This window comes from Lycium barbarum, unplaced genomic scaffold, assembly GCF_019175385.1.
Source record: "Lycium barbarum isolate Lr01 unplaced genomic scaffold, ASM1917538v2 unchr_scaffold_14, whole genome shotgun sequence".
NCBI classification, from domain to species: domain Eukaryota; kingdom Viridiplantae; phylum Streptophyta; class Magnoliopsida; order Solanales; family Solanaceae; genus Lycium; species Lycium barbarum.
In genome coordinates, this window is record NW_026843451.1 from 121,097 (window position 1) to 146,823 (window position 25,727).

Below are 25,727 nucleotides of genomic sequence, written 5' to 3' on the forward strand. Positions count from 1 at the left end.
AGCATTCAGATCACTTGAGGACGATACTTGGCATTCTCCGTCAGCAGAAGTTATATGCTAAATTTTCTAAGTGTGAGTTCTGGTTGACTTCTGTGGCATTCTTGGGCCATATTGTCGGCGCAGACGGTATTCGGGTCGATACGCAGAAGATTGAGGCTGTGCAGAATTGGCCCAGGCCTACTACACCGACAGAGGTGTGCAGTTTTCTGGGATTGGCTGGGTATTATCGCAGGTTCGTGGAGGATTTCTCTTCTATTGCAGCACCACTGACGAGGCTTACCCAGAAAGCAGCGAAATTCCAGTGGTCAGATGCCTGCGAGCACAGCTTTCAGATGCTGAAGGAGAGATTGATTACAACACCAGTTTTGGCTCTTCCAGAGGGATCTGATGGGTATGTTGTATATTGCGACGCCTCTGGTATTGGGATAGGATGTGTATTGATGCAGCACGGTCAAGTCATAGCCTATGCTTCCCGGCAGCTCAGACCGCACGAGAGGAACTATCCCACTCATGATCTTGAGTTGGCCGCGGTGATTCATGCTTTGAAGATTTGGCGGCATTATTTATATGGGGTCCACGTTGATATCTATACGGACCATAAGAGTCTCCAGTATATTTTTAAGCAGAAGGAGCTAAATTTGCGGCAGCGGAGGTGGCTTGAGCTACTAAAGGATTACGACGTCGATATTCTGTATCATCCAGGAAAAGCCAACGTGGTAGCTGACGCGCTGAGCCGCAAGTCCGTAGGCAGTCTGGCTGATGTTCCATCTGATAAGAGAGATTTGGTTCGTGATATTCATCAGCTGGCCAGCCTCGGAGTTCGTTTGGCCGATTCTGGGATTTTTGTTTGCCCAGTTGCTGAGTCATCTATTATTCAGGAGGTAAAGCAGCGCCAGTTTGAGGATCCTCTTTTGATCCAGTACAGATATTTGGCCCTTAATAAAGCGAAGACTCAGTTTGAAATCTCGCGTGAAGGAGTATTATTGTACGACGGCAGATTCTGTGTACCGGACGTTGCGGGCTTACGGCGGTAGATTATGGGCGAGGCACACTATGCCCGGTATTCTGTTCATCCTGGTTCCACTAAGATGTATCGGGATCTCAGGTGTTTGTATTGGTGGGACGGCATGAAGAAAGACGTTGCTGAGTTTGGTAGTCAGTGCCCGAACTGCCAGCAAGTCAAGATCGAGCACCAGAAGCCCGGTGGATTGTTACAGGAGATGGAGATTCCAGCCTGGAAATGGGAGATGATTAATATGGACTTCATTGTTGGGTTGCTGCGTACTCTACGCAGGTACGACTCTATTTGGGTTATTGTGGACAGGCTGACGAAATCAGCCCATTTCCTTCCGGTCCGGACTACTTATTCGGCTGAGGATTATGCCAGACTATATATCAGAGAGATAGTCAGACTTCACGGAGTCCCTGTATCTATCATTACTGACCGAGGTGCCCAGTTTACAGCTAATTTCTGGAGGTCATTTCAGGAGGGATTAGGGACTCAGGTGAGCCTCAGTACAGCCTTTCATCCTCAGACCGACGGGCAGGCCGAGCGCACTATTCAGACGCTCGAGGATATGTTGCGGGCCTGCGTTATTGATTTCAGGGGCAGCTGGGATGATCATTTGCCGCTTATAGAGTTTGCTTACAATAACAGTCATCACTCCAGCATTCAGATGGCCCCGTACGAGGCCCTTTATGGCAGGAGATGCAGGTCTCCTATTGGCTGGTTTGACATGGGCGAGACTAAGTTGATTGGGCCGGATGTGATCCAGGAAGCTGTAGATAAGGTGAAGCTTATTCGGGAACGACTGTTAGCTGCTCAGAGTCGACAGAAAGCTTATGCTGATAGACGACGTCAACCGTTAGAGTTCCAGATTGGTGACTGGGTATTCCTGAAGGTGTCGCCCATGAAGGGCGTTATGAGGTTTGGCAAGAAGGGCAAGTTGAGTCCGCGGTACATCGGGCCATACCAGATTTTTCGGAGGATAGGCGCAGTCGCCTACGAGCTAGACTTTCCATCGGATTTGGAGTCCGTGCACCCGGTATTTCATGTGTCGATGTTGCGGAAGTGTATTGGTGACCCTTCCAGGATATTCCCATTAGATGATCTGCAGGTGACGGAGCAGTTGTCTTATGACGAGCAGCCTGTATCTATTCTGGATCGTCAGGTGAGGAGATTGCGCACTAAGGAGGTGCCTTCTGTCAAGGTTCTGTGGCGCAATAACAACCGGGAAGAGATGACTTGGGAGGCGGAGGATGAGATGAAGAAGAGATTCCCCCATTTATTCCCAACGCCTCCTGTAATCTAGACTTGTGTATTTGTTGTACCAATAAATGGATGGGCCATGTGTGTTATATATAAAATGGTTTTCCCGTTATGCTTGTGAGTTTTCATAAGATTTATTTAACATTCGGGGACGAATGTTCTTAAGGGGGGGGGGGGAGAATGTTATGTCCCGTGTTTTCGTATAATTGGAAATCGAGAAGTAATTACGACTTGTGTGCTATAAGGACATAATTTGATTTTAGTGAATGTGACTATGTTGGTTGTGGAATATTTAATGCTAAGACATCGGGAAAGGCCTAGGGTAAATTCGGAATTTTGGAAATTAGTTTCGGGAATTACAAAATGAGACTTTAACTAATTGGGCCAAGGAAAATTATGACCCAAAGTTGAAGCCCAACAATTGAAGGGGGCCGGCCTTGTCAATTGGCCCAAGCCCACTTTAAAAGGGTCATGTGCTATGCACATGACCCCTAAAAGGATATATACTATGTATGCTTGGCCATTATCAAGTCAAAGAACAAAATTTCAAGAACACCCCTCACAAAGGGCTTCGGCCAAACCAAGAGAAAAAGGAAAGAAAAATATTTCCAAGTCTTGTTTGTGATCAAACAATCATAATCCTTACATATTTGTGAAGTACTCGAGGCCCTCTTCAACGGGGTATAATTAGTTTGGCACAAGTACTACGTTTGCAACAAGTCGGAAAGTCAAGAAAAGGTAAGAATTTTGCCCCTCTAATGTTATAGAATTGATATGAATGTGTTAAGGATTGGAAATAGACGAGAATCCCGTAACGTGGATGATAGTAAAAAGTCGTGGGTGTGTGTGTAGAGTGTGGGTTGGCCGTGAGCCATAGGGAGGAGGAAATGGTGTTAATTTACCTTGTTTGGTTGGTGTAATGTGTTGTTGTGATCCTTATGTTGTAATTGATCGATTGATGAATGAAATTGACGTTGAAAAGTGATTTTGGATATTATCGGAAAGCGTATACCTTCGGTATCACTATGTATATCATTGTATATTTTGGGTGCTAGAGACTTTAGATGTGAATTTATAATGATGTTAATGAATTCAGAATGAAACGACGTGAGTTAGAATGTTCGTCGTGGATTTTTGATGTTTTAAAGAATTCTGGAAAATAATGGATTTTGGTGTAATTTCGTGTATGGCTTGGATTGTAGTTAGGATGTGATTGTATAAGTTTGAATGTAGAAATGAATACAATTATGTAGATTTAGAATTTGAGTTTTGAAAGTTGGAATGAAAGTTGCCAACTTAGATAACAAAGTAGATCTTTGAAGCTAGAATGGTTTGATTGTTGTTTGTGTTGTTTCTTGATGTGTGGGCTGTTGTGGTGGATGTATTTTGAGCCGAGCTAAGCCTCGGGGATGTTAGATTTATAGGGGAAATGCTGCCGAAATTTCGGTAGGCAAAAATTGAAGTTAAAGGCATTTTTAAGCCTAAGAATCTCAATTGGTAACTTTGACCATTTGCAGATTTTTGACGAAACGGGACTGGACTTTCGAGAGAGCTTACGACATCTGTGAGGTATGTAAAGCTTCCCACTCCTTCATTTGGCATATCCTAGTATGTTAGTCGAATATGAGACCTTCCGGAGCATTTCTGTTCCTCGAAACCCGATCCACAGAAAAGTTACTATTCATTCAATTCAATTGAAGCCTAAGGGCTCTATTTTGGCTAGAATGCCACCATTCGTCCGAAACCTATCGAAATGTGGTCGGGTAACCTAGAAATGATTATGTATGACCCCTGGCATATAAATGTTCGTAAAAAATATGTTCGCCACCTCACTTTGACTCGAGGTGGGCCCGCTAACCCCAAGACGCCCTATTTGTCTTATTGGACTGTCCTTTTGAATAACGTTTGGAATGGCACTTTCGATGTTGGAATTCCCATCTATGGGATATGTTTCGACAATTAAGATATGTTAAGCTACGTTCTGAGCTACACATATTATTTTGGAAAAGTTTTGATAAATGAAACTTTATATCGGCTAAGTATCCGACTATTTTGCATTATGATATGACTTATGGGTTTACTTCGTTTTGGAAAACTATTTTGAAGTACGAATTGCATTGGTTTGCTCACGACTCCGCTCGTGCCTTATTATGACTTCGTTCACCAGTTCCCGGGCCGGTTTTGATTCGTGCGCCTTATGACAATTCGGCCGTATGCTGTGTTACGGTTCCCGAGGCTTCGCCATAGGGCCGGGTTCCGTTTGGAGTTATGCTGTGATATGGCTCGTGATGCGATACGCTCACCTATGATTATGTTTGTGTTCGGGGATGTACGGAGATTTGAAACCTTCTGGTGTTATGCTGTGTGTGGCGCCAGCGTCGGAGTGGCGACCACGTTCCTAAGCGTTTGCATGATTTCAATTGCATTATGTATACGTATATGATTTCGCTACAGATTATGACATACCCAATAGTACTCCACTTTGACATTTGATTTGCTTTCGGTTTTGATCCATATTTCTGTACTCCGTGCTTTACATACTCAATACATATTTCGTACTGACCCCCTCCCTTCGGGGGCTGCGTTTTATGCCCGCAGGTGCAGATATCGGTGATCCTCCGCAGTAGGCTTCACTTCTTGCTATTCCGGAGTACTCCTATTTGATCCGGAGTCCACTTTTGGTACAGGCTCCTTTTGCTTTGTATATGTTTTGTATATTTGACTATTTGGGTACGGCGGGGCCCTGTCTCGCCATATGTTTTTGTTTCGAACTCATAGAGGCCTGTAGTCATATATGTGGGGTGAGGGTCCTGTATATGTTGGTCTGATTTTGTTTTCTGGTCTTAAAGCGGTCCGTTTGTCATGATGGCCCCAAATGGCCTCTATGCTTATATTTGCACTTTTGACCGGCGATGTCTATTCCGCCGCTCAGTTTGTATTTGATATGATATTTTGATTTGGCACGACCACTTAAGACATATTTGATATAAATTATGTTCGATATGATTTCGAAAAATTATGAAATAAGTGTGGATTTGAAAATGAATGTGTGATTCGGTCTGGGTACCCAGGTAGGGTGCCAGTCGCGGCCCACGGGGCTGGGTCGTGACATTAGTCACAATTCTCTTGACAATGCATGTTTGCTGCACGTATACTTCTAGCAAGCAGCAACAAATTTTAATTAAAAAAAAGAGTATCTACATGCAACGTGTGGGCATGTCAAGCAAGCAATATATGACTAAGACTATTTGGTAGAATTGGTGGCTGCTTCTATTGATTAGGAAAAAAAAAAAACTCGACTTAAGCTTCAAGTGTAGATGGTTATAGTGAGTTGCAGTCAATTACGGAAGTAACTAAATTATAACCACTTTCTTTGGAAATTCAATAATGATTGATATCAGGTGGAGAATGGTAGTAAGTAAGCAAAAATGGGCATAGCGTGATAGAAGAGTAACTGATTCGTCATAAGATCACTATAACCAGTATACTTATACGCGACTAGTTTAACATTCGAGGACGAATGTTCTAAAGGGGGGAAGGATGTTACATCCCTCGTTTTCACAAGTTGGAAAGCGTACGAGTTCAATGACATTAGTAACGAAATAAGTTTGATGAATTTTGAAACTGTTATATATGGTCTTGATATAGTATTTTATTTTAAGTAAATCCCTTTTAGTAAATATTTGATAAGCATGATTTTCTATAGTTATTACTGTTACTACTTCTAGGATACATTTTTAATTATGTGTGCGGTATGAAGACATTTAGAAATGAGATTTTATTTGTTATGGGTACATAAATTATTTTCTCTTATGAAAAGCTATCTTTTTCCATTATGAGAATTGATAGTACAATAATTTGTACTATTGATGTTAAGTTGAGGAAAGATTATAATTTGACGAACATGATTTCTAGATGTATTAGTTTTTATGAAATACGTGTATGTCTTAAGTTGATATGATATTTCAATAACAAAATTTTTGGAAGCTTATGTATTTCAAAGAAATATTAAAATATTAGTGTATGAGATTATATCTTATGATTTTACTTTTTACATTAAAATAATTGGAGGGGTGGCATATCATCCACGTTACCACATGAATTTTGGACATGTATTAGACATCATCATTACCTATTCATTCTTTATAATTAAGAAATTTGGCCAGCAATAATCTTTTTCTGATAAGTTTCCATCTTACTCCATAACATCCCGTATTTTTGGACTAGGAAATTGAAACATCCAACATGAACAAATTTACCTGAGCCCGAAGAATATGGTCATATTCAAGCATGAAAATTAAGAACTCGATGTATACAAGGAATAAATTCCCGAAATGATTTAAGATGGAAAAAGTGTGACAACGATGATTGGAAATAATATTTTGCGTGTATCAAAAAGAGCTATGAACTAGTGTCATGTTGCATAATCATGATAATGAGTATATGAAGTATATTAAGAGTAGTCCATATTTAATTAAATCAAGATTAAGAAATAAATTACGTGTAGAATTATTATAAACATTCTATTGATTTTAAGGGAGACAACATGGGACACATCGGTCCCACCAAGGGAATTACTAGCATTGGATAAAGATTAACATCAATAGTTGGAAAAGGATTAAATGGCATGTCCAAGTGTGGCTACGTGGAGAATTCATGTGCTTACAAGAAGCTAAGTTAATTCTAAGGGATGAGTAAAATAAGGGACACATGTCTTCTTATATACCAAGTAGACTAACTGCTTCCAACACCCATTTTCGTTAATTTTAGCAACAAGTCATTGAGGGAATTAAACGTTGGCAGTACCTATTTTCTCATTTTGGGAGCAATTTCCAAACGTAACCAGCAGCCCCAAGTTATACTTAGCTAAATAATTTCTCATGAACTTATGCAGCAACGTTTCACACTTATTTTATGAAAGCAAGTATAGTTCTTGTTCAAATATCTAACAGGAGCAAGATTGTTCTTGGCAAATTTAAGTGAAAAGGATGGTTGATAGATTCATCAATTAAGGTATGTTTTATCCTCATATCTTGTTAATTAAGTTGTTTACGAAAGAATTCCCTAGTTTAAAGTGGCGGAAATGGTGCTACGAAAGTATTAACTAGTTTGTTGACATGATTGCCTTGTGGACTATTTTGGTGAGGTTTTTGGGGAAATTCTCAAGTGGTTATGTTGCTATTTAGTGTTGTTGCTGTTGTTGGGGATATTGTACGTATTATGGACCGTTTTGGAATTGGATTGGAGTGAGGGTTATAGAGGAAATGCTGCTCGAATTTTGTTAAGTTCCATTTGTATGCAAATTAAATTGTAAATGGTGTAGGTGGTCTAATCGTGATGTTATCATCTTAATTGTAGTCTTACGAGTTCGAGAAGTAGACGTTGGACAATTAGATAGAAACCCAGGTATGTAAAGCCTACCTTTCTTTCTTTTGGCATGGCCTTTATGAAACGAACAAATAACACATATGTATGCTTTTAAAGAAAATTCTATTCTTAAAGCCACCAGGATGGCCAATATCTTTGACTTCCATAAGCCATTCCACATGGTTTGATACGTACTTATGATGTCCGAAGTTCTATTCGATATGTTTCCAAATGTTGTTCGAAAAATATTTGATATGGCTAAAGTCTTGGATATATATTTTGATACGTACATATGACTCTAAAGGCTCCATTCGATTTGATCCTTAAGGATATTTAAAAGTTCCCTAATATGATTGTTACTTGAATTTTCAAAAAGAGCTTCTGAAACGTTTTTAGAACGTTCTGTACTTCAAAAGTTCGTAACTTTCGTATACTAATTCCGGTTGACCCGAAACTGATTTCTGAGCCTTCGGATGTCGTAAATATATTTGTCCATCGAGTTTTGGAATTTATTTAATTATATGCATTTAGTTTCTCACTACTCCACTCGTGGATGCCTCAATGTTTCCTTCACTGAGCCCGGGCCAGGATATGTTATCACGCGTATTCCACTGCATTGTTCGCCGCGCCTCGATGTGAGGGGGCAGGTATACATGTACATGGGTTGTGGAGTATGTTGTGCCATGTACACATATTCTGATATATGATGATATGATATGATATGGCCATCTGATATGTTTGACATGTGCACATTCTGATATGATATGATATGATATGATATGTTACGGAGTTATTCCCTACTCTGGAGTTATGCTGTGTTGTGGCGCCAGTGTCGGGGTGGCGACCACGTTCTGTTTACCCAGTCCCGTAATGGGACCAGATATGCCATATGTTTTCTGCATGCACTATTTATGCTTTATGATCAGCATTTTGCTATTCTGGATATTCCGTTCATTTTCTGTACCTTCTGCTTCGGTTATGACTTTGTTTACTACGTTCCGTGCTTTACATACTCGGTACATATTCCGTACTGACCCCCTTTCTTCGGGGGCTGCGTTTCATGCCATGCAGGTACAAACGACTGATTTACCGATCCGCCCGCTTAGGATTCTATTCTGCTGTCTTGGAGTGCTCGGTTGTCTGGAGCCTACGTCTTGGTACAGTCTTTTGCCATTGTACATATGTATGTGGTTCAGGGGTATGACGGGGCCCTGTCCCGTCTTGTGATTCTGTTGCTATCTGTAGAGGTCTGTAGACATATATGTGGGTCATGGGTCGTGTTTGTTCGATTATGTCTGTGACTTGTGCCTTAAGCGGTCCCGTTTGTTATTATGCCCAAAACGGCCCATATGTTTGTTTATGTGTGTATATTTGGGGCGATGTGTATTCCGCCAGCCTACAGGATTGATATGATGTTTTTGTATGGGTGACCGCTTAAGATGATGTCTGTTCTCAATATTTGTGCAAAAGAACGTATGCTAAATTTGGATAAGACTTTGATATGTCGATCTGGTACGTAAGTCTGTTTGGGTGTCCAATTAGGGCACCAGTCGCGGCCCACGGGGCTGGGTCGTGACACTTATACCCCTCTAATGATTGTCCCATCTGTTCATGGGTCCTGAGTTGTGTATCATGATTATGTTAGTTCACATTTATGCGTTGCATTCATTTACATATATGCATATTGACCCGTGACCAGAAGACGTTATATACGCGTATATTATGTATATATACATATATATGTATATATACATATATATATATATATATATATATATGGTGTATGGGAAAAAGGGTGAGCCGTTATTTACGCATTACCACCTGATCCGCTGGTGGTATGTTTTATGGAATATTTTTGTATTGATGATGATGTTGTTGATGTTGGTGCTATTGTAGCAGTTGTTTTGTTGGTATTGCGATTTCGGGCTAGGGATATAAACAAGGGAGATGCTGCCCGAATTTCGGCAGATTCTAAAAGGGATTTCATTTGAAGGCTTAAAACAAGTATATGACAATAAGCCTAATAATAGTGCGATTGCTTTTATATGTAGATTGCGAGACTAGAAGTTAGTTGGGAAGTCGAGAAATTATCTTCCAAGTATGCTAAGGCTTTCCCTTTCTTTCTTTTTGGCATGATCCTATGACATGAGCGAACAACGAGTAAACGAGCTTCCATATTACTCTACTCTTAGAAGCACTAGGAGTACTTTAGTCTTTGATGTTCCTGTACCCCTCTTATGATTGTCCCATCTGTTCATGGGTCCTGAGTTGTGTATCATGATTATGTTAGTTCACATTTATGTGTTGCATTCATTTACATATATGCATATTGACCCGTGACCAGAAGACGTTATATACGCGTATATTATGTATATATACATATATATATATACATGGTGTATGGGGAAATGGTGAGGCGTTATTTACGCATTACCACCTGATCAGCTGGTGGTATGTTTTATGGAATATTTTTGTATTGATGATGATGTTGTTGATGTTGGTGCTATTGTAGCAGTTGTTTTGTTGGTATTTTGATTTCGGGCTAGGGATATAAACAAGGGAGATGCTGCCCGAATTTCGGCAGATTCTAAAAGGGATTTCATTTGAAGGCTTAAAACAAGTATATGACAATAAGCCTAATAATATTGCGACAGCTTTTATATGTAGATTGCGAGACCGGAAGTAAGTTGGGAAGTCGAGAAATTATCTTCCAGGTATTTTAAGGCTTTCCCTTTCTTTCTTTTTGGCATGATCCTATGATATGAGCGAACAACGACTAAACGAGCTTCCATATTACTCTACTCTTAGAAGAACTATTAGTACTTTGGTCTTTGATGTTCCTGTACCCCTCTTATGATTGTCCCTTCTGTTCATGGGTCCTGAGTTGTGTATCATGATTATGTTAGTTCACATTTATGCGTTGCATTCATTTACATATATGCATATTGACCCGTGACCAGAAGACGTTATATACGCGTATATTATGTATATATACATATATATATATATATATATATATATATATATATATATATATATATATATATATATATGGTGTATGGGAAAAGGGTGAGGCGTTATTTACGCATTACCACCTGATCAGCTGGTTGTATGTTTTATGGAATATTTTTGTATTGATGATGATTTTGTTGATGTTGGTGCTATTGTAGCAGTTGTTTTGTTGGTATTGCGATTTCGGGCTAGGGATATAAATAAGGGAGATGCTGCCCGAATTTCGGCAGATTCTAAAAGGGATTTCATTTGAAGGCTTAAAACAAGTATATGACAATAATCCTAATAATAGTGCGACTGCTTTTATATGTAGATTGCGAGACCGGAAGTAATTTGGGAAGTCGAGAAATTATCTTCCAGGTATGCTAAGGCTTTCCCTTTCTTTCTTTTTGGCATGATCCTATGATATGAGCGAACAACGAGTAAACGAGCTTCCATATTACTCTACTCTTAGAAGCACTAGGAGTACTTTAGTCTTTGATGTTCCTGTACCCCTCTTATGATTGTCCCATCTGTTCATGGGTCCTGAGTTGTGTATCATGATTATGTTAATTCATATTTATGCGTTGCATTCATTTACATATATGCATATTGACCCGTGACCAGAAGACGTTATATACGCGTATATTATGTATATATGGTGTATGGGAAATGGTGAGGCGTTATTTACGCATTACCACCTGATCAGCTGGTGGTATGTTTTATGGAATATTTTTGTATTGATGATGATTTTGTTGATGTTGGTGCTATTGTAGCAGTTGTTTTGTTGGTATTGCGATTTCGGGCTAGGGATATAAATAAGGGAGATGCTGCCCGAATTTCGGCAGATTCTAAAAGGGATTTCATTTGAAGGCTTAAAACAAGTATATGACAATAAGCCTAATAATAGTGCGACTGCTTTTATATGTAGATTGCGAGACCGGAAGTAATTTGGGAAGTCGAGAAATTATCTTCCTGGTATGCTAAGGCTTTCCCTTTCTTTCTTTTTGGCATGATCCTATGATATGAGCGAACAACGAGTAAACGAGCTTCCATATTACTCTACTCTTAGAAGCACTAGGAGTACTTTAGTCTTTGATGTTCCTGTACCCCTCTTATGATTGTCCCATCTGTTCATGGGTCCTGAGTTGTGTATCATGATTATGTTAGTTCACATTTATGCGTTGCATTCATTTACATATATGCATATTGACCCGTGACCAGAAGACGTTATATACGCGTATATTATGTATATATGGTGTATGGGGAAATGTTGAGGCGTTATTTACGCATTACCACCTGATCAGCTGGTGGTATGTTTTATGGAATATTTTTGTGTTGATGATGATGTTGTTGATGTTGGTTCTATTGTAGCAGTTGTTTTGTTGGTATTGTGATTTCGGGCTAGGGATATAAACAAGGGAGATGCTGCCCGAATTTCGGCAGATTCTAAAAGGGATTTCATTTGAAGGCTTAAAACAAGTATATGACAATAAGCCTAATAATAGTGCGACTGCTTTTATATGTAGATTGCGAGACATGAAGTAAGTTGGGAAGTCGAGAAATTATCTTCCAGGTATGTTAAGGCTTTGCCTTTCTTTCTTTTTGGCATGATCCAATGATATGAGCGAACAACGAGTAAACGAGATTCCATATTACTCTACTCTTAGAAGCACTAGGAGTACTTTAGTCTTTGATGTCCCTGTACCCCTCTTATGATTGTCCCATTTGTTCATGGGTCCTGAGTTGTGTATCATGATTATGTTCGTTCACATTTATGCGTTGCATTCGTTTACATATATGCATATTGACCCGTGACCAGAAGACGTTATATACGCGTATATTATGTATATATACATATGGTGTATGGGAAAAGGGTGAGGCGTTATTTACGCATTACCACCTGATCCGCTGGTGGTATGTTTTATGGAATATTTTTGTATTGATGATGATGTTGTTGATGTTGGTGCTATTGTAGCAGTTGTTTTGTTGGTATTGCGATTTCGGGCTAGGGATATAAACAAGGGAGATGCTGCCCGAATTTCGGTAGATTCTAAAAGGGATTTCATTTGAAGGCTTAAAACAAGTATATGAAAATAAGCCTAATAATATTGCGACTGCTTTTATATGTAGATTGCGAAACCGGAAGTAAGTTGGGAAGTCGAGAAATTATCTTCCAGGTATTTTACGGCTTTCCCTTTCTTTCTTTTTGGCATGATCCTATGATATGAGCGAACAACGAGTAAACGAGCTTCCATATTACTCTACTCTTAGAAGCACTATGAGTACTTTAGTCTTTGATGTTCCTGTACCCCTCTTATGATTGTCCCTTCTGTTCATGGGTCCTGAGTTGTGTATCATGATTATGTTAGTTCACATTTATGCGTTGCATTCATTTACATATATGCATATTGACCCGTGACCAGAAGACGTTATATACGCGTATATTATGTATATATACATATATATATATATATATATATATATGGTGTATGGGAAAAGGGTGAGGCGTTATTTACGCATTACCACCTGATCAGCTGGTTGTATGTTTTATGGAATATTTTTGTATTGATGATGATTTTGTTGATGTTGGTGCTATTGTAGCAGTTGTTTTGTTGGTATTGCGATTTTGGGCTAGGGATATAAATAAGGGAGATGTTGCCCGAATTTCGGCAGATTCTAAAAGGGATTTCATTTGAAGGCTTAAAACAAGTATATGACAATAAGCCTAATAATAGTGCGACTGCTTTTATATGTAGATTGCGAGACCGGAAGTAATTTGGGAAGTCGAGAAATTATCTTCCTGGTATGCTAAGGCTTTCCCTTTCTTTCTTTTTGGCATGATCCTATGATATGAGCGAACAACGAGTAAACGAGCTTCCATATTACTCTACTCTTAGAAGCACTAGGAGTACTTTAGTCTTTGATGTTCCTGTACCCCTCTTATGATTGTCCCATCTGTTCATGGGTCCTGAGTTGTGTATCACGATTATGTTAGTTCACATTTATGCGTTGCATTCATTTACATATATGCATATTGACCCGTGACCAGAAGACGTTATATACGCGTATATTATGTATATATGGTGTATGGGGAAATGGTGAGGCGTTATTTACGCATTACCACCTGATCAGCTGGTGGTATGTTTTATGGAATATTTTTGTGTTGATGATGATGTTGTTGATGTTGGTTCTATTGTAGCAGTTGTTTTGTTGGTATTGTGATTTCGGGCTAGGGATATAAACAAGGGAGATGCTGCCCGAATTTCGGCAGATTCTGAAAGGGATTTCATTTGAAGGCTTAAAACAAGTATATGACAATAAGCCTAATAATAGTGCGACTGCTTTTATATGTAGATTGCGAGACATGAAGTAAGTTGGGAAGTCGAGAAATTATCTTCCAGGTATGTTAAGGCTTTGCCTTTCTTTCTTTTTGGCATGATCCAATGATATGAGCGAACAACGAGTAAACGAGATTCCATATTACTCTACTCTTAGAAGCACTAGGAGTACTTTAGTCTTTGATGTCCCTGTACCCCTCTTATGATTGTCCCATTTGTTCATGGGTCCTGAGTTGTGTATCATGATTATGTTCGTTCACATTTATGCGTTGCATTCATTTACATATATGCATATTGACCCGTGACCAGAAGACGTTATATACGCGTATATTAGGTATATATACATATGGTGTATGGGAAAAGGGTGAGGCGTTATTTACGCATTACCACCTGATCCGCTGGTGGTATGTTTTATGGAATATTTTTGTATTGATGATGATGTTGTTGATGTTGGTGCTATTGTAGCAGTTGTTTTGTTGGTATTGCGATTTCGGGCTAGGGATATAAACAAGGGAGATGCTGCCCGAATTTCGGCAGATTCTAAAAGGGATTTCATTTGAAGGCTTAAAACAAGTATATGAAAATAAGCCTAATAATATTGCGACTGCTTTTATATGTAGATTGCGAAACCGGAAGTAAGTTGGGAAGTCGAGAAATTATCTTCCAGGTATTTTACGGCTTTCCCTTTCTTTCTTTTTGGCATGATCCTATGATATGAGCGAACAACGAGTAAACGAGCTTCCATATTACTCTACTCTTAGAAGCACTATGAGTACTTTAGTCTTTGATGTTCCTGTACCCCTCTTATGATTGTCCCTTCTGTTCATGGGTCCTGAGTTGTGTATCATGATTATGTTAGTTCACATTTATGCGTTGCATTCATTTACATATATGCATATTGACCCGTGACCAGAAGACGTTATATACGCGTATATTATGTATATATACATATATATATATATATATGGTGTATGGCAAAAGGGTGAGGCGTTATTTACGCATTACCACCTGATCAGCTGGTTGTATGTTTTATGGAATATTTTTGTATTGATGATGATTTTGTTGATGTTGGTGCTATTGTAGCAGTTGTTTTGTTGGTATTGCGATTTCGAGCTAGGGATATAAATAAGGGAGATGCTGCCCGAATTTCGGCAGATTCTAAAAGGGATTTCATTTGAAGGCTTAAAACAAGTATATGACAATAAGCCTAATAATAGTGCGACTGCTTTTATATGTAGATTGCGAGACCGGAAGTAATTTGGGAAGTCGAGAAATTATCTTCCAGGTATGCTAAGGCTTTCCCTTTCTTTCTTTTTGGCATGATCCTATGATATGAGCGAACAACGAGTAAACGAGCTTCCATATTACTCTACTCTTAGAAGCACTAGGAGTACTTTAGTCTTTGATGTTCCTGTACCCCTCTTATGATTGTCCCATCTGTTCATGGGTCCTGAGTTGTGTATCATGATTATGTTAATTCACATTTATGCGTTGCATTCATTTACATATATGCATATTGACCCGTGACCAGAAGACGTTATATACGCGTATATTATGTATATATGGTGTATGGGGAAATGGTGAGGCGTTATTTACGCATTATGGAATATTTTTGTGTTGATGATCTGGTGGTATGTTTTATGGAATATTTTTGTGTTGATGATGATGTTGTTGATGTTGGTTCTATTGTAGCAGTTGTTTTGTTGGTATTGTGATTTCGGGCTAGGGATATAAACAAGGGAGATGCTGCCCGAATTTCGGCAGATTCTAAAAGGGATTTCATTTGAAGGCTTAAAACAAGTATATGACAATAAGCCTAATAATAGTGCGACTGCTTTTATATGTAGATTGCGAGACATGAAGTAAGTTGGGAAGTCGAGAAATTATCTTCCAGGTATGTTAAGGCTTTGCCTTTCTTTCTTTTTGGCATGATCCAATGATATGAGCGAACAACGAGTAAACGAGATTCCATATTACTCTACTCTTAGAAGCAGTAGGAGTACTTTAGTCTTTGATGTCCCTGTACCCCTCTTATGATTGTCCCATTTGTTCATGGGTCCTGAGTTGTGTATCATGATTATGTTCGTTCACATTTATGCGTTGCATTCATTTACATATATGCATATTGACCCGTGACCAGAAGACGTTATATACGCGTATATTATGTATATATACATATGGTGTATGGGAAAAGGGTGAGGCGTTATTTACGCATTACCACCTGATCCGCTGGTGGTATGTTTTATGGAATATTTTTGTATTGATGATGATGTTGTTGATGTTGGTTCTATTGTAGCAGTTGTTTTGTTGGTATTGTGATTTCGGGCTAGGGATATAAACAAGGGAGATGCTGCCCGAATTTCGGCAGATTCTAAAAGGGATTTCATTTGAAGGCTTAAAACAAGTATATGACAATAAGCCTAATAATATTGCGACTGCTTTTATATGTAGATTGCGAAACCGGAAGTAAGTTGGGAAGTCGAGAAATTATCTTCCAGGTATTTTACGGCTTTCCCTTTCTTTCTTTTTGGCATGATCCTATGATATGAGCGAACAACGAGTAAACGAGCTTCCATATTACTCTACTCTTAGAAGCACTATGAGTACTTTAGTCTTTGATGTTCTTGTACCCCTCTTATGATTGTCCCTTCTGTTCATGGGTCCTGAGTTGTGTATCATGATTATGTTAGTTCACATTTATGCGTTGCATTCATTTACATATATGCATATTGACCCGTGACCAGAAGACGTTATATACGCGTATATTATGTATATATACATATATATATATATATATATATATGGTGTATGGGAAAAGGGTGAGGCGTTATTTACGCATTACCACCTGATCAGCTGGTTGTATGTTTTATGGAATATTTTTGTATTGATGATGATTTTGTTGATGTTGGTGCTATTGTAGCAGTTGTTTTGTTGGTATTCCGATTTCGGGCTAGGGATATAAATAAGGGAGATGCTGCCCGAATTTCGGCAAATTCTAAAAGGGATTTCATTTGAAGGCTTAAAACAAGTATATGACAATAAGCCTAATAATATTGCGACTGCTTTTATATGTAGATTGCGAGACCGGAAGTAAGTTGGGAAGTCGAGAAATTATCTTCCAGGTATTTTAAGGCTTTCCCTTTTTTTCTTTTTGGCATGATCCTATGATATGAGCGAACAACGAGTAAACGAGCCTCCATATTACTCTACTCTTAGAAGCACTAGGAGTACTTTGGTCTTTGATGTTCCTGTACCCCTCTTATGATTGTCCCTTCTGTTCATGGGTCCTGAGTTGTGTATCATGATTATGTTAGTTCACATTTATGCGTTGCATTCATTTACATATATGCATATTGACCCGTGACCAGAAGACGTTATATACGCGTATATTATGTATATATATACATATATATATATATATGGTGTATGGCAAAAGGGTGAGGCGTTATTTACGCATTACCACCTGATCAGCTGGTTGTATGTTTTATGGAATATTTTTGTATTGATGATGATTTTGTTGATGTTGGTGCTATTGTAGCAGTTGTTTTGTTGGTATTGCGATTTCGGGCTAGGGATATAAATAAGGGAGATGCTGCCCGAATTTCGGCAAATTCTAAAAGGGATTTCATTTGAAGGCTTTAAACAAGTATATGACAATAAGCCTAATAATAATGCGACTACTTTTATATGTAGATTGCGAGACCGGAAGTAAGTTGGGAAGTCGAGAAATTATGTTCCAGGTATTTTAAGGCTTTCCCTTTCTTTCTTTTTGGCATGATCCTATGATATGAGCGAACAACGAGTAAACGAGCTTCCATATTACTCTACTCTTAGAAGCACTAGGAGTACTTTGGTCTTTGATGTTCCTGTACCCCTCTTATGATTGCCCCTTCTGTTCATGGGTCCTGAGTTGTGTATCATGATTATGTTAGTTCACATTCATGCGTTGCATTCATTTACATATATGCATATTGACCCGTGACCAGAAGACGTTATATACGCGTATATTATGTATATATACATATATATATATATATATATGGTGTATGGCAAAAGGGTGAGGCGTTATTTACGCATTACCACCTGATCAGCTGGTTGTATGTTTTATGGAATATTTTTGTATTGATGATGATTTTGTTGATGTTGGTGCTATTGTAGCAGTTGTTTTGTTGGTATTGCGATTTCGGGCTAGGGATATAAATAAGGGAGATGCTGCCCGAATTTCGGCAGATTCTAAAAGGGATTTCATTTGAAGGCTTAAAACAAGTATATGACAATAAGCCTAATAATAGTGCGACTGCTTTTATATGTAGATTGCGAGACCGGAAGTAATTTGGGAAGTCGAGAAATTATCTTCCAGGTATGCTAAGGCTTTCCCTTTCTTTCTTTTTGGCATGATCCTATGATATGAGCGAACAACGAGTAAACGAGCTTCCATATTACTCTACTCTTAGAAGCACTAGGAGTACTTTAGTCTTTGATGTTCCTGTACCCCTCTTATGATTGTCCCATCTGTTCATGGGTCCTGAGTTGTGTATCATGATTATGTTAATTCACATTTATGCGTTGCATTCATTTACATATATGCATATTGACCCGTGACCAGAAGACGTTATATACGCGTATATTATGTATATATGGTGTATGGGGAAATGGTGAGGCGTTATTTACGCATTACCACCTGATCAGCTGGTGGTATGTTTTATGGAATATTTTTGTATTGATGATGATTTTGTTGATGTTGGTGCTATTGTAGCAGTTGTTTTGTTGGTATTACGATTTCGGGCTAGGGATATAAATAAGGGAGATGCTGCCCGAATTTCGGCAGATTCTAAAAGGGATTTCATTTGAAGGCTTAAAACAAGTATATGACAATAAGCCTAATAATAGTGCGACTGCTTTTATATGTAGATTGCGAGACCGGAAGTAATTTGGGAAGTCGAGAAATTATCTTCCTGGTATGCTAAGGCTTTCCCTTTCTTTCTTTTTGGCATGATCCTATGATATGAGCGAACAACGAGTAAACGAGCTTCCATATTACTCTACTCTTAGAAGCACTAGGAGTACTTTAGTCTTTGATGTTCCTGTACCCCTCTTATGATTGTCCCTTCTGTTCATGGGTCCTGAGTTGTGTATCATGATTATGTTAGTTCACATTTATGCGTTGCATTCATTTACATATATGCATATTGACCCGTGACCAGAAGACGTTATATACGCGTATATTATGTATATATACATATATATATATATATATATATATATATATATATATATATGGTGTATGGGAAAAGGGTGAGGCGTTATTTACGCATTACCACCTGATCAGCTGGTGGTATGTTTTATGGAATATTTTTGTATTGATGATGATTTTGTTGATGTTGGTGCTATTGTAGCAGTTGTTTTGTTGGTATTGCGATTTCGGGTTAGGGATATAAATAAGGGAGATGCTGTTATGTCCCGTGTTTTCGTACAATTGGAAATCGTGAAATAATTATGACTCGGGTGTTAGAAGGACCTAATTTAATTTTTGTGAATATGACTATGTTGGTTGTGAAATCTTTAATGCTAAGCCCTCGGGAAAGGCCAAGGGTAAATTTGGAACTTCGTAAATTAGTTTCGGGAATTACAAAACGGGACTTTTATGAATTGGGCCAAGAAAGTTGAAAAAAAAAATGAAAAATGAAGCCCAAGAGTTGAAGGGTGGCCGGCCCCTTTGCCAAGCCCAAACCCACTTTTAAAGGGTCATGTGCTATGCACATGACCCCTAAATGGATATATATGTATGACCCTTAGTAGTATTCAAGAGCAAAAAATCACAATCAAGAACATCAACAAAGAAAAGGGGCATTCGGCCGTAGCTAGAGGAGAAAGAAAAAAAAAATCTCCAAGCTTGGTAGTTGATCAAAATTCTTGTTCTTCCCATAATTGTGAAGTACTCAAGGCCCTCTTCAACGGGGTATAATTAGTTTGACACGAGATCGACGTTTGCGACAAGTCGGGGTTTCAAGGAAAGGTAAGAATTTTGCCCCTTTTATGTTATAGAATTGATGTGAATGTGTTAAGCATTGGAAGTAGATGGAGATCCCGTAATTTTAACGTAAATAGAAAGTCGTGGGTGTGTGTGTGTAGTGTGTTTGGCCGTGAGTATGGAAGGAAAGAAATGGCTTGAATTGATCTTGTTTAAGTTGGCATAATGTGTTGTTGTGATCCTTATATCGTAAATGATTGATTGTTGAATTAGATTGGCGGTGGAAAACGAATTCGGATGTTATCGGAAAGTGTATATCCTTGGTATCTTTATGTATATCAATGTATATTTTGGGTACTAGAGACTTTAGATATGACTTTTTAATGATATGGATGAATTCGGAATGAAACGACGTTAGTTAGAATGTTCGTCGTGAAATTTTGATATTTTGAAGAACTATGGAAATTTATTGATTTTGGTGCAATTTCGTGTATGGCTTAGATTGAATTTGGAATGTGTTTGACTAGTGTTAGATGGGTAAATGAATACAATTATGTGAATATAGAATTGGGATTTTGAAAGTTTGAATGGAAGTTGCCAACTTAAGAAATCATGTAGAATTTTGAAGCTAGGGTGACTTGATTGTTGTTTATATTGTTTGGTTGATGTGTGGGCTGTTGTGGTTGGTTAATTTGAGCCGAGTTACGCCTCGGGGATCTTAGATTTATAGGGGAAATGCTGCCGAAATTTCGGTAGGCAAATATGGAGTTAAAGGCATTTTTGAGCCTAAGAATCTCATTTGGTAACTTTGACCATTTGCAGATTTTTGACGAAACGGGACGGGACTTTTGGAGGAGCTTACGACATCTGTGAGGTATGTAAAGCTTCCCAATTCTTTAATTGGCATATCTTAGTGTGTTGGTTGAATATGAGACCTTCCGGAGCATTTCTGCTCCTCGAAACCCGATCCACAGGAAAGTTACTATTCATTCAATTCGATTGAAGCCTAAAGGCTCCCTTTTGGCTAGAATGCCATTATTCGTCCGAAACCTATCGAAATGTGGTCGGGTAACCTAGAAATGATTATGTATGACCTTTGGCATATTACTGCTCGAAAAAGAATATGTTCGCCACCTCACTTCGACTCGAGGAGGGTCCGCTACCCCAAAATGCCCGATTTGCCCTTCGGGCCATCTTTGAGAATAGAGTTGAACGTACCACTTCTGATCTTTGGAACATCCTTCCACGGGGTATGTTTGGACTATTCGATGCACTAATCCAGGTTTTGAACTATATGGACCATTTTGGAATCGTTTTGCAAAATGAAACCTTATGTCGACTAAGTATTCGACTATTTTGTAATGGGATATGATTTATGAGTTTACTTTGTTTTGAAACACTATTTTGAAATACGATTTGCATTTGTTTGCTCACGACTCCGCTCGTGCCTTATTATGACTTCGTTCACCGGTTCCCGGGCCGGTTTTGATTCGTGCGTTTTATGATAATTCGGTCGTATGCTGTGGTACGGTTCCCGAGGCTTCGCCATAGGGCCGGGTTCCGTTTGGAGTTATGCTGTGATATGGCTCGTGATGCGATACGCTCACCGATGATTATGATTATGTTCGGGGATGTACGGAGATTTGAAACCTTCTGGTGTTATGCTGTGTGTGGCGCCAGCGTCGGAGTGGCGACCACGTTCTTAAGCGTTTGCATGATTTTGTTTGCATAAAATACATGTCTATTATTTCGATACAGATTTTGACATACCAGTTTGTACCCCACTTTGACATTTGATTTGCTTTCGGTTTTGATCTATAATTCTGTACTCCGTGCTTTACATACTCAGTACATATTTCGTACTGACCCCCTTTCTTCGGGGGGCTGCGTTTTATGCCCGCAGGTGCAGATATCGGTGATCCTCCGCAGTAGGCTTCACTTCTCGCTATTCCGGAGTACTCTTATCCGATCCGGAGTCCACTTTTGGTACAGACTCTTTTACTTTGTATATATTTGGTATATCTGACTATTTGGGTACGGCGGGGCCCTGTCTCGCCATAGGTTTTTGTTTGAGTTTGTAGAGGCCTGTAGTCATATATGTGGGGCGAGGGTCCTATGTGTATGTTGTCTGATTTTGCTTTCGGGTCTTAAAGCGGTCTGTTTGATATGATGGCCCCAAATGGCCCTTCTGTATATATTTGTATTTTGACCGGCGATGCCTATTCCGCCGCTTTGTTTGAGTTTGATTTGATATGACCGCTTAAGACATATTTTCGATATAAATTATGTGTGATATAACTTCTTGAAAATTCTGAAATAAGTTTGGATTCGGAAATGAATATGCGATTTGGTCTGGGTACCCAGGTAGGGTGCCAGTCGCGGGCCACGGGGCTGGGTCGTGACAAAAGTGGTATCAGAGCAGTTTGTCCTCGGAATGTCTACAGGCCGTGTCCCGTAGAGTCTTGTTTATCGATGTGTTGTGCACCACATCTATAAACGGGAAGCTATAGGGCATTTAGGATGTTACTTTCTTTGTAATCTTAGATCGTGCGATAGAGTTGTGCTATTAGGATGATTTTGATCTGACTCGCCTTCGTGTTTGCAGTGATGCCTCCGAAGAAGGCAACGGCAGCCCAGAAGGGCAAGGCGAGGATTGGAGAGACTAGCCAGGCACAGCGAGCTACCCGGGCTCGTGTCTATGATTTGCCTGAGGATGTGCCTCATTCTGAGGGGTCTGCTACACCCCCACTAGTACAGCCTGGAGCAGGACCTTCAGCAGCTCCAGGGGTCCGTGTACCCGCACCTGAGACTCCAGCTCCTCAGCCAGGGGCGGAGGATAGGACCCTGAGGGAGGCTGTACAGCTGTTGACTACACTGGTAGCAGGACAGGCTCGCAGGCGCGGGCGGAGGGACGACGATGATGATGACAGGCGGGACAGCCTGAGAGTTCGGGAGTTTTTGCTATGTGGCCCTCCAGAGTTCTTCGGGTCTAAGCCCGACGAGGACCCCCACGACTTTATTCGGGGGATGCGACGCTCACTGGACTTGGTCAGGGCTTCAGAGACCGAGTCGGTTGAGCTGGCTTCGCACCGGCTTCGAGATGTGGCTACCCACTGGTACGAGACTTGGGAGTTGTCTAGGGGAGAGGGTGCCCCTCCAGCCACTTGGGATCAGTTTGTGACAGCATTCACCCGCCACTTTTTGCCCCCAGAGTTACGGCGGGCACGGGCTGATCGATTCTTATGTCTGCAGCAGAGGGGTCGGAGTGTTCGGGAGTATAACCTTGAGTTTGATTCTCTGGCCCGATATGCACCGGCCGTGGTAGCAGATATGTCCGATCGGATGCACAGATATGTTATGGGATTGGACCGGTATTTGGTTGATAGTTGTATGGCAGTGTCATTGCAGGCAGACATGGACATTTCCCGACTTCAGGCCTATGCGATGGGTATGGAGGACCGTCGCATGTCTGATCCGGCTGGCAGAGATCGAGATAGGAGGCCGCCCAAGAGGGCTAGGTCCGCAGGTTATTCTGGAGATTCTCGAGGCAGACAGCCTCAGCAGCAGCAGTCAGATAGGCATTTTCCTCCCTCCGGCCGGGGTACTCAGTCAGGTAGCCGGAGATTCGATAGTACAGGACCGTCTGGGGCCGGTCAGAGCTCCAGAGTGGCAGGTTCACAGGTACCCAGGGGTCCCAGCCAGGCCAGACCACCCAGGCCCCGTTGTCCTCATTGCGGGAAGTCACATCCCGGGGAGTGTTACCGAGCGACGGGAGCTTGTTTTTCTTGTGGCGGTCAGGGCCACTTTATGAGAGATTGTCCATTGGCTAGCGGTTCTAGTAGTGCTGCTCAGCAGACAGGGTCAGCCGCCGGTTCTTCTTCTGCTCCATCAGTTGCACGCCCTGGAGGGCGAGGTATTTCAGCACCGGCAGGACGCGGTCGAGGCCGCGGTGGCACTTCAGGTTCTAGCGGTCCCTCGAACCGCATATATGCTTTGGCCAGCCGCCAGGATCAGGAGGCTTCGCCAAACGTCGTCACAGGTACATTGCTGGTTTTCTCCAGATCTGTATATGCATTGATTGACCCTGGTTCTACTTTATCATATATTTCCCCGCTCGTTGCTAGTAAGATTGGGATAGTGTCTGAGCCTATAGAGCCATTTGAGGTAGCTACGCCAGTTGGGGATTTTATTGTAGCGAGACAGATCTATAGGGATTGTTCTGTGACCATTTATGATCGTAGCACTAAGGCTGATTTGATAGAGTTAGGCATGCTTGAGTTTGACGTCATTATGGGCATGGACTGGTTGTCTTCCTGTTATGCTAATGTCGACTGCCAGAAAAAGGTAGTCCGTTTTCAGTTTCCAGGGGAACCAGTCATAGAGTGGTTCGGATCTACAGCATCGCCGAAGGGTAAGTTTATTTCATACCTCAAGGCTAAGAAGATGATCCAGAAGGGGTATATCTATCATTTGGTTCGTGTGCGCGATACTGCCGCGGAGGTACCTACCCTTCAGTCTGTTCCGGTCGTCAGCGAGTTTCCAGATGTTTTTCCTGACGAGCTTCCTGGCCTTCCGCCTGAGCGGGAGATTGATTTTTCTATTGAGTTGATGCCGGATACGCAGCCTATATCTATTCCTCCGTACAGAATGGCACCAGCTGAGTTGAAGGAGTTGAAGGAGCAGCTGAAAGATTTGCTGGATAAGGGTTTTATCAGGCCCAGTACATCACCCTGGGGGGCGCCGGTATTGTTTGTCAGGAAGAAAGATGGGTCATTGCGGATGTGTATCGACTACCGGCAGCTGAATAAGGTGACTATTAAGAACAAATATCCCCTCCCCCGGATTGATGATTTGTTTGACCAGCTGCAGGGTGCTAGACATTTTTCAAAGATAGATCTGCGTTCGGGTTACCATCAGGTGCGAGTACGGGAGTCAGATATCCCGAAGACTGCTTTCAGGACTCGGTACGGGCATTATGAGTTCAGAGTTATGTCTTTCGGGCTGACTAATGCTCCAGCAGTATTTATGGATCTGATGAACCGGGTATTTCGGCCTTTCCTGGATATGTTTGTTATTGTGTTTATTGACGATATTCTGATTTACTCGCGATCAGTCGAGGAGCACTCAGATCATTTGAGGACGGTACTTGGCATCCTCCGTCAGCAGAAGTTATATGCTAAATTCTCTAAGTGTGAGTTCTGGTTGACTTCTGTGGCATTCTTGGGCCATATTGTCGGCGCAGATGGTATTCGGGTTGACACGCAGAAGATTGAGGCTGTGCAGAATTGGCCCAGGCCTACTACACCGACAGAGGTGCGTAGTTTTCTTGGATTGGCTGGGTATTACCGCAGGTTCGTGGAGGATTTCTCTTCTATTTCAGCACCACTGACGAGGCTTACCCAGAAAGCAGCAAAATTCCAGTGGTCGGATGCCTGCGAGTGCAGCTTTCAGATGCTGAAGGAGAGATTGATTACAGCACCAGTTCTGGCTCTTCCAGAGGGATCTGACGGGTATGTTGTCTATTGTGACGCCTCTGGTATTGGGATAGGATGTGTATTGATGCAGCACGGTCGAGTCATAGCCTATGCTTCCCGGCAGCTCAGACCGCACGAGAAGAACTATCCCACTCATGATCTTGAGTTGGCCGCGGTGATTCATGCTTTGAAGATTTGGCGGCATTATTTATATGGGGTCCATGTTGATATCTATACGGACCATAAGAGTCTCCAGTATATTTTTAGGCAGAAGGAACTAAATTTGCGGCAGCGGAGATGGCTTGAGTTACTAA

The 25,727-nt window shown here is 40.7% G+C and overlaps 1 long non-coding RNA gene across 1 annotated transcript; it reads left to right on the forward strand.

The window, feature by feature from the left end:
• The first annotated feature begins 6,971 nt into the window (after positions 1-6,971).
• LOC132625645 (uncharacterized) lies at positions 6,972-9,085 on the forward strand. The gene is made up of 3 exons (XR_009576941.1): positions 6,972-7,282; positions 7,628-7,675; positions 8,708-9,085. It is a non-coding gene; the product is annotated as an uncharacterized LOC132625645 (long non-coding RNA).
• The last annotated feature ends 16,642 nt before the right edge of the window (positions 9,086-25,727 follow it).